The 14,376-nt window shown below is 39.8% G+C and overlaps 1 pseudogene; it reads left to right on the top strand.

Annotated features, from left to right (window-relative positions):
• LOC115523719 overlaps window positions 1–14,376 on the top strand; it is a 71,262-nt pseudogene that overhangs the window by 10,525 nt on the left and 46,361 nt on the right.

The following is a 14,376-nucleotide window of genomic DNA, read 5'->3' as shown; positions in this document are numbered from 1 at the left end:
CCCCACTCACAGTTGAAGGCACTGGAGACAGGCAGGACCCAGGGTTTTAGATCGCATGTGCAGGTTCCCACGTCTCATGCCTCAAGAATTGCAAGATGACGTATCCAGCAGCTCCTTTGCCTAGTGGATAGGACACCTTCCAATATATACACGGCTGCAAAGGGCTGACCATTCTGGTTTTGTGATTGAGGTTTCAGATGTCCATGGTGTGGGCTTGAGAGTTTGTGTTTTCATTGAGCTTTGTTAGCCCATCACTGTTGACAAAGTTGGAATTGAAAAGCAAGATACTGAGCAGCTGCAGTGTTGGATGCAGCAAGGGGTCCATGTTGATGCTCTCATAGAAGGGATGCCTTCTATGCCATCAGAGCTGCCTTGCAAAAGCAGCAAACCATAACTTCACCAACCTCGTCCTGTCCAGCCTCATGGCTCCTTCCTTCTTCCCTCCTGCTGTCACCACTAACTTCCTCCTCACCTCTGCTGTTTATAATTCTAGCAGGTAAAGTTTCAGGAGCATTGTTTTACACTAAACATAATACTGGAATGGGCTAAAATAAAATGGAGACATTGTAGAAGTGGTCTTTACTATTACTAACCCAGCTCATATCCTTATGGTTGTTACTTTAAATTCTGATTCAGGCATATTACTTATGTCTGTTTCAGTTAGATTCCCAGCTGTGACCTCTTCTTTGTTTTTCTTTTGGCATCAATACCTCCTTCTTGGCATTTTCTCTAGCTCTCTTTTTCTATGTAGTAGGAAAGCCTTTTATATTTCCTGCTACTGAGAGTAATGGCTTTATGAAGCAGAGGTCATACACTGTCCAGGGCCCGGTGCCTTCAGGAAGTGTCTCCAGTGTATGCAGTGTGCACTCTGCTGCTGTGTTTTGGCTACTCTTTCCCTTAGGTCACTCCTCTCCAGAATTTCCCCTTGCCTGCAGTGGGGAGTGTTTGGACCTTGGCCAGAGTGTGGCAGGTTTTAATTAAGTGTTCTCTGGTCCGCTTGCTCTTTCCACTAAAGCTGAAGCTTTGCAGCACTCTGTGGTCAGTGGACATGGTGCATGCAAGGGCTTGTATTGGTCTTCTGGGGGAGGGACCCGCTGCTCTGTTTGTCAGACACATTTGCCTGAGAAAAGCAGCATGAGCAGAGCATAGGGGGCAGGGCTTGGTGTAGGTAGTTCAGACCACCATTGTTGGCACTGTGCTGCTTACTGAAGTTAGTTTATGCTAAGGGGCGGTGAGGAAAATGGCTCCAGCCAACTCTCTAGTCCGCACAGAGGGGAGTGCACACCTGCTGCTGCCTGGGAAGCCTTCCCAGAAGAGCTAATAATCTCCCCTGTTTGTGTCCCAGGCGTTTCGTAGATTACTGCCTTCACCATGACTGTGTGGGCCATCTGCCGGCCTGGTAGCACAGTGCACCTGTGTTCTATCCCAGGCAGGCCGACTGAGTTTTAAAATTCCAAACTTTAGAGATTTGGCGTGGCAGGGACCCTCGCTTCGTTCTTGGTTCTTTGGGGGAGGGTCTCGTTACTCTGGGACTGATGCAGGTTTGTCCCAGAAGGGCAGTCCCACCAAAGCACAGGGGCATGGAGTTTGGAGTAAAGCACAGCAAAGAGCCAGTGTCCCGGCTAGCTGCCCTTAGCAGGTGTCTCTGCACCTGTGCTGAGGGGTAAGGGAGTGAAATGGCAATACCGCCTCTCCCAGATGTGCCCCAGATGTGTTTGTTCTGTTAGTCCTTAGATTGGTTTCTTGGGTATTCAGAATGATTTGATATTTATCTAGCTGTGCTTGAGGTCTGGGGCAAGTCTAGGGTCCTCCTGCTACTCTGCTATCTTAGCTCTCCCCCCCCCCCCTTTTCAACCTGTGGCACTTTTTGCTCTTGCTGAGAGATGGAGAAGTCTGAAAAACCGCTGAATGTTAAGGAACAATTATGTTGACAATATGTATGCTTATGTCAACTGGAAATTATTCTGCCTCATGTAACATGCTAACTAAATAGAGACATGTTGTTATAATAACAGGTAGTATGCAAATTCTGAGATTGTAAAAGAAATATTGTATAAGAAGGAATTGAGAACACTAGGTGGTGGGGAAAAATTGGCATCTCGAAGGAGAGGGAAGGTTAAACCATAAGCATTTGCAGCATACGAGGCAGTGTGCCGGTCTATTTTACTTTCTTTAAATTCATTGATACTAGTTGATTTTTAGAACATCTTTATAGATTGGTTTAGTTTTTACTTGAATCAGGTTTAAATTCTAATTTCTGACTGATTTAATTGAGAGCTGTTAATTTATGAGAACTATTAAATTTCTTTATCAATTTCAGGCGTGCTTGATTATAAGAACTACGTGCTGTCTCTTGATAAAAATACAGATTTTTACCTAAGACTTAGAGTACAGAATTCTGCATTTTTTCTCAATAATACTTATTTTTTAAAAAATTCAAATCTGTACTTTTATCTAGATTCATTGGTCATTAAAATTATGGTAAGTTACTGGATATATGAATGGATGGATGGATAGATAGAAATAGGCCCCTTAAAATCTATTCTAATAAATTTCATTATGAATCCCTAGAAGTTAGAAATTCCTAAACTTAACCTCGAAGGTAACAACAAACCTTTAGTTAGAAAAACATTACTCTCAACATGTAGCTGTCAAATGGTTCTTGTTTAATGTGAAGTAAAGTCATACATCTGAAAACATGTATTTAAACATATATGTATCTTTTACAGAATAACAACCCATCTTCCCTGTCCTTAAGAATGTGAACAATTCTGGGACGCCTGGGTGGCGCAGTCGGTTAAGCGTCCGACTTCAGCCAGGTCACGATCTCGCGGTCCGTGAGTTCGAGCCCCGCGTCGGGCTCTGGGCTGATGGCTCGGAGCCTGGAGCCTGTTTCCGATTCTGTGTCTCCTTCTCTCTCTGCCCCTCCCCCGTTCATGCTCTGTCTCTCTCTGTCCCAAAAATAAATAAACGTTGAAAAAAAAATTTAAAAAAAAAAAAAAAAAAAAAGAATGTGAACAATTCTTTTAATGTACGGTTGGATTCGATTTGCTAATATCTTGCTAAGAATTTTTGCGTTCTTACTCATCCGGGATATTGGTCTGTAATTCTCCTTTTTAATAGGGTCTTTGTCTAGTTTGTCTAGTTTTGGAATCAAAGTAATGCTGGCCTCATAGAAGGATTTGTAAGTTTTCCTTCCCTTTCTATTTTTTGGAACAGTTTTAGAAGAATAGGTATTAACTCTTCTATAAATGTTCAGTAGAATTCCCCTGGGAAGCCATCTGGCCCTAGACTGTTACTTGTTTGGAGATTTTTGATTACTGATTCAATTTCTTGGGTGATTATGGGTCTATTCAATTTTCTATTTTTTCCTGGTTCAGTTTTCGTAGTTTATGTGTTTCTAGGAATTTATCCATTTCTTCCATATTGCCCAATTTGGTGGTATATCGTTGCTCATAATATTCTCTTATAATGATTTGTATTTCTGTGGTATTGGTTGTGAACTCCCTTCTTGCATTCTTGATTTTATTTATTTGGGTCCTTTCTCTTTTCTTTTTGGTAAATCTGGCTAGGGGTTTATCAATTTTGTTACTTCTCTCAAAGATACAGCTCTTAGTTTCATTGATCTGTAATTTTTGGTTTCTGTATCATTTATTTCTGCTCTATATTCTTTCCCTTCTGTGGATGGAACTACAGTGTATTATGCTAAGTGAAAAAAGTCAGAGAAAGACAAATATCATATGATTTCACTCACATGTGGAATTTAAGAAACAAAACAGATGAACATATGGGAAGGGAAGGAAAAATAAACTAAGATAAAAACAGAGAGGGGGGCGCCTGGGTGGCGCAGTCGGTTAAGCGTCCGACTTCAGCCAGGTCACGATCTCGCGGTCCGTGAGTTCAAGCCCCGCGTCGGGCTCTGGGCTGATGGCTCAGAGCCTGGAGCCTGTTTCCGATTCTGTGTCTCCCTCTCTCTCTGCCCCTCCCCCATTCATGCTCTGTCTCTCTCTGTCCCAAAAATGAAAATAAACATTGAAAAAAAAAATTTAATAAAAAAAAAAAAAAAAAAAAAAAAAGAGAGGGAGGCAAGCCATAAGAGACTCTTAACTAGAGAGAACAAACTGAGGATTTCTGGAAGGGAGGGAGGTGGGGGATGTGCTAAATGGGTGATGGGCATTAAGGAGGGCACTTGTTGGGATGAGTACTGGGTGTTATATGTAAGTGATGAATCACTAAATTCTCCTGAAACCGATACTACACTATATGCTATATGTTAACTAACTTTAATTTAAATAAAATCTTGGAAGAAAAAAAAGTTTTTAAAAAACCAGTGTGTCCAAAAAAAAAAAAAAAAAAAGATTTAGTACATTAGCAGGAAACTAGAGTCCCTTTTTCCTCATCACTCCCCCACAGGTAAACATTGACTGGTTATTGTGTTATGTCACTAGCTTTTCTTTATAAAGTTTTACCTTCATGTATATATCTGAAAAACATATTTAGTTTTCTGCCTTTAAACATAAAAGTAAAATCATACATGCTCTTTAGTGCCTTACTTTTTTTGCTCAATGTTATATTTTTGAGATTCATCCATGATGATAGGTGTGGTTCTAATTTGTTTCCACTGCAGTGTAGTATTTACATGATTAGACTAAACTTTATTTAGTCTGTCATTGATGGACAATAAAAATGTTTTCAGTTTATCTTCATATGCACAGTGGTGTCAAGAACATTCTTATATATATCCTCTGTGTACCACATACAAGAGTTGCTCAAAAGTATGTACCTAGGGATGTCCAGGAATGAAGGTTCTAGAAGGATATGATTGTTTTTCTAAATCCCAGGGATTCCTGTCATTGGAGGGTAGGACCAATGTCCTGAATTCCTTTGGCTGAATCCTTTTATACCTCTTGAGACACCGTATTAGTAACTTAGGCTTAAGGGACAGAGCGGCGATCGTCCAAGCCTAGTGGGTCTCTTTGTTCCATACTTAGGGGACAACATTGGGACTGAGAATCTGTATACTAGCTTACCTCATGACAACATTCTTGAGTCAACTCAGTGTTCACAATGATCACTCACATGCTCTTCCTTGACCTGTTCTACATTAGTGACTTTCCACTTTGCTTGAACAGCACAAATGACCACATTCTAAATTCTGATCCACAAGATGGCATAGTGGAAAGAATATAGGCTTTGGATTGAGAAGGAGTTGACTTTAGTGAGCTTGATCACTTAATAAGCACATCGTTAATTTGTTTCATTGCTCTGAGTCTGTTTTGTCATCTGTAAAACTGGGATAATAGTTTGTACCTTACAGACATGTTATAATTAGAGATGATATGCAAATTGCTTGGCCATTTACCTGACCCTTGCTGTGCATTCACTAATCTATAGCCTTGGTTAGTATTGTTCTAGTTATTTGTCATCATCTTCAGAAATCTGGAAATACTATTAATTCATTTTTTTGATGATAACCTCACTTTCTTTCCTTGCCTGATTGAATTAACTAAATCTGCACACTCTCCCTCTTAAAAATTTCATCTCAACTTCTAGTTTCCTACCCTGAGTTATTCTCATAATGTTCACTTATAAATATGTTTTGTGCTTTGGTCTTAATTTTTTTTTGGAGAACAGGATTATATATAGGCATACTTCATTTTATTGGTTTGCAGATACTGTTTTTTTTCCCCCAACAAATTAAAGGTTTGTGGCAACCCTGTATTGTTGAGCAAGTTTATTTGTGCCATTTTCCCAACAGTATTTCCTCATTTTATGTCTCTGTGTCACATTTTGGTAATTCTCATAATGTTTCATTTTTTTAATTATTATATTTGAATTACATTCAAATAAATTATTATATTTGAGTTAACATTCAAATAAATTATTGTATTTGAATTATATTATTATATTTGAATTTAAATTATTACTATATTTGAATTAAAATTTTAACACATGAGTTACTTCTTATGAATGCGCTTCTTTGCTTTTTTGCTTGAGAAGGAATCTACTGGTGAAGATGCCATGAAACTGCCGAAATGACAAAGGATTTAAAATATTACGTAGGGGTGCCTGGCTGGCTCAGTGGACCATACAGTGTTTGGTTTCGGGGTCGTGAGTTTGAGCCCCATGTTGGATTTTTTAGATTTTTAGATTACTAAAAAAAATAAATGGACTTAAAAAAATATATTACATAAACTTAGTTGGTAAAGCAGTGGCAGGATTTGAGAGGAATGACTAATTTTGAAAGAAGTTCTGCTGTGGGTAAAATGCTATCAAACAGCATCACATGTTGCAGAGAAATCATTCGTGAAAGAAAAAGTCAGTCGATGGGTCACACTTCATGATCTTAAGAAATTGCCACAGCCACCCCAACTTCAGCAGTGACCACCCTGATCAGTCAGCAGCCATCAACAGTGACACAAATGCTCCACGAGCAAAAAGATTATGTTCGTCTTAATTTATAAAGATGACTGACAACATAGGTTAATGCCTTTGAAAGAAAAGTAGTGGTGCAGTTTCCTTAGAAATGAGAGGCATGGGACACAATGCAGAGCCACAGAAGGAACACCACTTGTGATCAGGAAGAAGCAGAAGAAGCTAGAAGAGCCAGCCCTTAGATTATGGCCTTTATTGGTGTTTGGCAGGACCATGGTGGAGGGGTGAGGGCAAGGCAATGCAGGGCAAACAACTGAGGAATGGCTGGTTTGAATAATTCTGGCAAACTCTAAGCCAAAGAATAGCTTCTAGTTACCTGGTCCTGGCCCCGGGAAGATTAAAGTGAGGGAATGTTATCTCCTGGGGTGGACAGGCCGGATAAAGGAAGTAGGTAGAGCTCTGGGGCAGTTAGCTTGTATCAAAGGCATGTTCCTGTCAGAGCCCTTTGCTATTTCTAAGAATTGGCTAGCCCTGAGAGGGTCAGTCTCTCCCCAGCCAGAACATTTATATTTTTAAGATGTAAAAACATCTTTCATAATAGAAAAATATGTACACTTGCAAACATACACAACATTTTCTGTTACTTATTTATCTTCTTTTGGCCTTTTCTTAAGCATGTCTTAATTTAAACTTTTGATTCCTACCCTCCCCAGTCCCCGCCATTTTCCCTACCATCTTCCTCTCTAGTTCAGTTAATGGCATTGTCATCAACTCAGGTACCCTGGCCTGAACACTGACACCCAGTCTTGACTCCTCTTAGTGCGTCAGAAACTCCTGCAGGTTCTGCTTCTGACCACATTTCACCCTCTCCAGTGTTACCTGCCTGTCTAAGCCAGCATCAGGCTCACCTGGATTACTGCTGCCATCCCGTCTTCACTGCGTACTTCCACTCTTGCCCCCTCAAGATAAAGTGTAATCAGATCTCATCACTCCAGTGATAAAAGTCCTCTGAAGATTTCCCAGCTGCAGTTACAACAAATCACAAATGTTTTGCCTCAGCCTTCAGGTGTGATCAGGCTTGTCTCCATCTCTTCCCTCCATTCTCCTCATTCCTTGTGTCCCAGTCATACCTGACCTCTTTGTCACCCTTGAGTATTCCGAACTCAGTGCCACCTCAGGGCCTTTGCACATATTTCCTGTTGTCCTACAACTCTCTTCTTCCTACATTTTTAGTGTAATACCTCCTTTTGTAGTTCAAATAGTTCAAAGTTACCTCCTGGGAGAGGCTTTCCCTGAACCTCCTGGGACTGCCATCCATGTTTTTCTTAAACTGTTTACTTTGTTTCTTTATAATTGTGCTACCTGAACTGAAATATTTGTTAGTGTGTTTTTAATCTCATGGCACTAAATTAGAATCTCCAGCATGATGGGCAACTGTTTCTCTGGTTTATTACTGTATTTTCAACATCTATAGTAGTGCCTACACAATAGGTACCCAGTAAATATTTGTTGGATTAATGAAAAAATGTATGAAATGTAACTGGAGACAAAAAAAAATCATAAAACTTGTTACATGTATCATGAAATAATAGTAGTATATACATAATATATAAATTTGTATAAATATCTTAGAGCATTAAAGCATTTTATTTTTTTAGTATTCATTAGAATTCTTCAAAAATATCAGCATGTCTTTTGTGAACAAACTTTATTACGCCTTGTTAAAAACTATTTTTTGAATGCTTATTTATTTTTGAGAGACAGAGACAGAGCAGGAACCAGGGAGGACAGAGAGAGAGGGAGACACATAATCCAAAGCAGGCTCCGGGCTCTGAGCTGTCAGCACAGAGCCTGACGCGGGGCTCAAACCCATGAACTGCGAGATCATGAGCCGCAGTCAGGCACTTGACAAACTGAGCCACCCAGGCACCCCTATTATGCCTTGTTTTAAATGTGAATTATAGGATTGTTTTCCTTAATAGCACTTTCAGTTTGTTTCATTTAGAAATTGCTTTTATTGTTTAACATTTGGATAATGTAAATATGTCCATTCATTTATAAATATGAACATTCCTATATTCCTATATTTGGCATAGAAAGGACTAAAGGAGACTTATATTGGTTGCGTCTAAAGAAAGATACTTAAAATACTTGAGAAAAATGAGGTAGGAAAATTAAGGGTAGGGAAAAAAAAGTCTAACACAAGAGGTGATAGTAATAAAAAGCTTTCCTTGATGGAAGAGGTCTGAAAAGTGGGCCCTGAGTTTTCTAGCAAATGATGTAAGGTGAGAAATATTACATTTATGGTACTTATGTTTTCTAGGAGTTAAAAGTCAACCAGTTCTTTCAGAGAAACTGAGCCATTCCTCACACTGAGGTCAGGGAGCAGTGTCTCCAATCTCAATGAAAGGACAGGGTGTCACATGAAACGTGACCTCAACACCTTCCTTTCAGTAATTACAGTGACATAGGTTGTTTTAGGAAGAATAAGTCAAAATAGGAGTCACTGGGGAAGTGATCTAAATCACCTCTAAGTGAGTTATGAATGGCAAACCGCTTTTAAAACCGTTAAGTATTTGTGTTGTTTTGTTTTGGATTTACTCTGACACAGCCACTTTTCAAAGAGGATGTGGGGAAAAAATCAGATTCACTCCACATATGGCATGCTCTCAATACTACATCATAGGACAACAATTTCTGCTATGTTGGAAGGAATTTGTCTATGTAAATAAAAGTCAGTATCAGGGCAGCCGAACTGCCAGCCTGAGAGTTCATTGCTTTAATCACAAGCACAGTATAATTACTCAGCCATAGTTTTTTACTCTGTGTTCAGCCTAACAATTTACCATATATGTGAATTCATGCCTAGTATATCATATGCATGTGTCGTGTATGTTGTAAGAAATAGAGTAGTATATTTAACAATGATCACGTACGCTGATGTTTTAGCAAACCAATAAGAAAAAAATAGTATTTTCAATAATACATCATTCCATTTCTCAGTTGGGCATGACCTCTTCCTCCAAGGCTGGTCTTCACAAACACTGATGAACCGATGGATGACATTGACAATAAAACAAAGTCCTTGGATCCAGTACCTCATGCTGCTCCTAACCACAGATGCCGTTTGAATTCACCAGTTACAATACCTGATGACCCTCCAGAATAGAATTCCCATTTTATACCTGGTAAGTTAAATCTCCAGAAAGAATCTCTTCACCCTGTAGAAAATGACACTAAGAGTTAAGTTGCTCATTTAGCTAATTACTTGATTGTTTCAATAAATAAATATTGAGTACCTACTGGATACCAAATACTTTACTAGATGTCAAGTAGAACATTCCTGCCTTTACATCGCTTGGAGTAGGAAGTTGTACAAACATTAATGGTATTCTGCATGCCGTTATGGAAATGTGAAGAGAATGTTGTAGGGACCCAGAAGACAGAGTAACTGACTGTGGGGTTAAAGGGAAGGCCTACCTGAGGAAGTCAAGTTTTATTGGCATGGTAGGGAGTTTCTCAATCAAAAAATAGGTGGGGAAGGGAGAATGTCTGGGAGAAAGAAAAACCTGTCCAAAAAACACCAGGTCATGAAGGCCTAGTGGTGTGGTTGGGGCTTGAGGAAGGCCGACTGGATCAAAAGGCAGAAGTGCGCAGGTGGGGGTGACCGGTTTCCAGTGCTGATTAAGTAGTTTGGATCTTATCCTGGAGCCTTTGAGAGCCTGTAGATGCTTTTTAACAGGACATCAAGACTTTTTTTTTTTTTTTTTTGGTGGGGAGAGAGGGCACAAGTGAGCGAGGGGCAGAGAGAGAAAGAGAATCCCACAAGGAGCAGAGAGAGAGGGAGAAGCAGAGCTCACCCAAAGTGGGGCTTGTGTTCACCCAATGTGGGACTCAAACTCAGGAACCGTGAAATCACAGCCTGAGCTGAAGTAGGTGCTTAACTGAGCCACCAAAGTGGGACATCAAGATTTTAGGGGCGCCTGGGTGGCTCAGTCAGTGAAGTGTTGGACTTCTGCTCAGGTCATGATCTCTCGGTTTGTGGGATCGAGCCCTGCATCAGGCTTCTGTGCTGACAGTGCGGAGCCTACTTGGGATGTGCTCTCCCGCGCACGCGCTCTCTCTCCCTCTCTCTCTCTGCCCCTTCTGTGCGCACACACTCTCTCAAAATAAATAAATAGACTTTTAAAAGAAAGCTTTAAAGCAGATACTTGAGTTTGTTTTTTCATCATTTTCTTCCCAGCTTCTGGCACATGGTCTGGTGCCTAAAGGGCACTCAATAAATGTCCAGTGAGTAAGTGATTGGATGTTTGATAAGATAGCTCTTGGGGCCAGTGTGAAGGAAACACTGGAACAGAGAGAAAGCAAGAAAAGGGAAACTAGTTGAGAAGTTACTACAGTAAACCCAACTGGATGAGGCTTCGTACCAGTAAGTATAAAGAAGAGGCAAAAGTTCACAGTTTGAAAAAAAAAAAAACTACGAGATGATTGCAGAGATGTTATTTCATTCTAGAAATAAGATCCTTGTCACTGCTGGGCAGGAGATCAGCCTCCTTACTAGGCCTGCACTGATCCATCCTGGCTGAGGGAGGGGTGTGGTATTATTGCTTCTTTTAAGAGACATTTAATAAAAGAAGCAAAATCTAAAGTCCTACCTTGATGGAACCCTCCTGCCAATTCATGATTTCGAGTGCTTCTCTTCTTAAGTATTGTGACTCTTCAAAGAAATCTGGTTTCCTTGACTGTGACCTTACTTACATTGACCAAGTTAGAATTTAACAGACCCCCCGTTGGGAGGAAATCAGTGTGAGAACCAGATGGTGAGGATATAAAGAAGTGACGGGGTCAGCAGCAATGTAGCATAGTCTTCAGATCACCATTTTGAAGTCAAGATGTGATTTCAAATCGCAGTGTTACCACTTGCTTTATCTATGTAAACTTAACAATAGTATGAAGAGTATAAAAATAGAACTTTGTGCAGAGCTCACTTTAAGCCACGTCCTGTGCTAACCCTGCAGCAGCCTTATGAGATGGGCCTAGAGAGGCTATCAAATTACCTCCTCTCTTCAACCTTAGTTTTTGCACTTGTGAAGTGAGCATGACTATCTCATAAAGCTTAAGAGGATTCAATGAGTTAGTAATCTGGAAATCCCCTTACTACGTTTTTGGGATGTGGTATTCCTTTCCCTCAGAAAATAGAAGCTCTGACTCTTTCTAGGAAGCCTCCATGTGACCCATGTAACATCCGTGTAAAAATTTATGCTAAGTTCCAATATATTGTAGTTACAGTCATGTAATTTTTTCATTTGTTTTTGAACACAGGGCCCCCAGCACCTACCGTCCCTCCTCTCGCATACTACCCAGGAGGCTTGCTAATGGGATACTGCTGTCTACATCAGCGCAGTGCCTTCCCCTTGTACCAGCCAACTGGTGGCATCCATTCTGTACAGCACCAGCCTGGCAGATGTCCAGTGTGAAATGAGTCTGCTCCAACAGCATGGATGCCAGAGCCAGTTCCTGTGCCAAACTGCCCTCCTGGTCTGGAAGACTTAGTAGCTCAGGTACTCCACACAAATCCAAAATATCTTCCTGTGAAATATGACCTTGAGGATCCAACAGAAGAGAGACACAAGGCCGGATAGAGTGGACAAAGGTGGTGGGTCAGTGATGACAGAGGCCCAGTTTGTGAGGCTGTAGGAGCAGTGGTCCTGATTTCAGATTTGTGAAGGGGAAGCGTAAGTATAGGAATATTTTTCGTGGGAAGACTGTGTATGGTTTTCATAAGGGATTAATGTTGAGTGGTAAGATATTTCAGATGTCTTCTTGAAGGAAATTAGAAAAGTAGGAATAGAAAAAGTCGACATAGATCCTAACTGGAGTGTCATTTAATTGGAAGACTAAACATCAAGAAAGGCAACATGAAGGAACAGAACATTTAGTGACAAACTCATCAGGTGCCTTGGCCCCTTGCTTTCCCTCACCACCCATAATTTTATCACCTGCTCTAGCCCTCATAAAAATCTATTATTACCAAGTAAACATAAGGTGCCTACCAAGCATACATAGCTTCAAGCCAAGTCCATGAGGCCCTCTACCGTAAAGTGGTGATCCCCTAAACTCTGTTTAAAAATTGTGAACCCACTCTGAAACCCAGGTCCTAAAGTCAAGGGATAAGCAGATTTGGTTATAAACTCAAATAGCATAAACTCAAAAAATGTATCTAGTGAAACTGAGATACAGCTAGTATTGGAAACTCTTCTGTTATCCTGGCTCTTTTTGTTTTGGAAACAGGAGGTATTGAAGTTCATTATAAGCAAGGAACTCTAATTCAATGCTTCTCTTCCCATGTGATCAATAAAATATTCCTTGAGGTTGACAAGTTCCTCTTTGCAGTTCTATATATTTAATCTTGTGCACTGAAAACTATTGATACAGTGCTATGGAGATGATGTGCGAAATGCAGTAAAATTGGATCAAGAAATTGGAATTTGTAGGAGCCAAGAATTTTATTAAACTATCCCTTTATAAAATAGCTATAAAATATACATGAAGTCATTAAAGTGCTAGAGTAAACCCCTTAACTATGTTAGAAGCTTATTGGATGCCTATAGTTAATAAATATTAGAAAATCTTTTTTATGCTTGTACAATAATATAAGAATTTGACCTTGTAAGTCTGTGGTCTCCTAGACCATTTCCCCTTTTTTTAAAATTGCACAGCATTAAAATTGTTTATTAAAGTTAAAAAAAGGTGTTCAGCTTCTTCCATTACCCTCACAAAGGTTAAATGATATGATGGATTCACTTATCCCTTTCAGAAATGCGTGAGTTAAAAAACAAAACCAGAAACAAATAAAAAAGAAGACAAGGTTTAGGGCCAGATAATGTAGTGTTTGATTCTGTAGTTTTATCACCTCCTAGTTCTATAAACTTGAACAAATTTCATAACTAGGTGATGTTTCAGTTTCTTCTACAAAATACTACTAATTCTCCCTACTCTATTGGGTGGTTCTGGGAACTGTTAATGTGTGACAGAGTTCCTGGAACCGCTGAATGGATGAGGCAGTAATGATGCTATTTAGTTGAAATACCTCCTTGGGTGTGAATGCAAGGTACACACCCAGTCATTTTGCTCTATTTTCCCTAGACTCTCGAGATCTCATGAAATTACCAGGACTCCTCACAGGAATTCTGTCTAACACAGCAGGATTACATGGTTTCTGAGCCTGGAATTTGCCAGTGACTCCACTAGCTCCTAAAAGAATGGATCCTTAATAGCCACAGTGTTTTATTAGTAAACTTCTCCCATGTTAAAGGGCTTCATTTCATTAGGCTTTTTTGCCTACCAGTGGACATTTTATTAAAGAGTGAATATTTTTTATCTTTTAGCCCTAGATTTTAAGATCCTGGAGTTTTTTTTAAATAGGACTGTAAATCATTTTGGTGGCCACTGTTGAAAAATCATGAGACATGTTTGGATCCCCTCACCTGGCTATGCTTTCATACAGGAAAAGTCTTGAATGAAAAATAGATTACTCTCTTGTAATTAAGTATACTATTAAACATTTATGTCCAGTTAAGTCACTTTCAATTTTGTTCATTTCAAAACCATTCATAACTCATTCAAAAAATATTTAAGGCAATAGGGCATTTCAGTCCATGTCCTGTGCTCAGAAGTTAGGAATGACAGAAAATTGTGTAAGGTAGGATCAGTCTGTCCTCAAGGAGATTTCTTCCGCTAGAAGGATTCAAGAATCTTGGGAGTAATCCCTTAGTAAGACTAAGGTGAGAAATCTGTCTAATGATAGTCTGAATTTCCCTTTTCAGGAGAACACATTCCAGAAAGTTTCTTGTCCTGTCCTCTCATCCTGTTTATAAGCCTCTTGCCCTCCTGGACCCTCCTCTTATTACAAGGGAACACGTAGGGAAGAGCTTGGTGTGTAGTAACTCAAGTGAACAGAAAAATCAGAATGTTAATCTATCAGAGGCACCTTGAAAATTT

Source organism: Lynx canadensis, chromosome C2, assembly GCF_007474595.2.
Source record: "Lynx canadensis isolate LIC74 chromosome C2, mLynCan4.pri.v2, whole genome shotgun sequence".
In the NCBI taxonomy this organism is placed as follows: Eukaryota; Metazoa; Chordata; class Mammalia; order Carnivora; family Felidae; genus Lynx; species Lynx canadensis.
The sequence above is the reverse complement of the archived record's forward strand: the minus strand, read 5'-3'. Positions and strand labels throughout refer to the sequence as shown.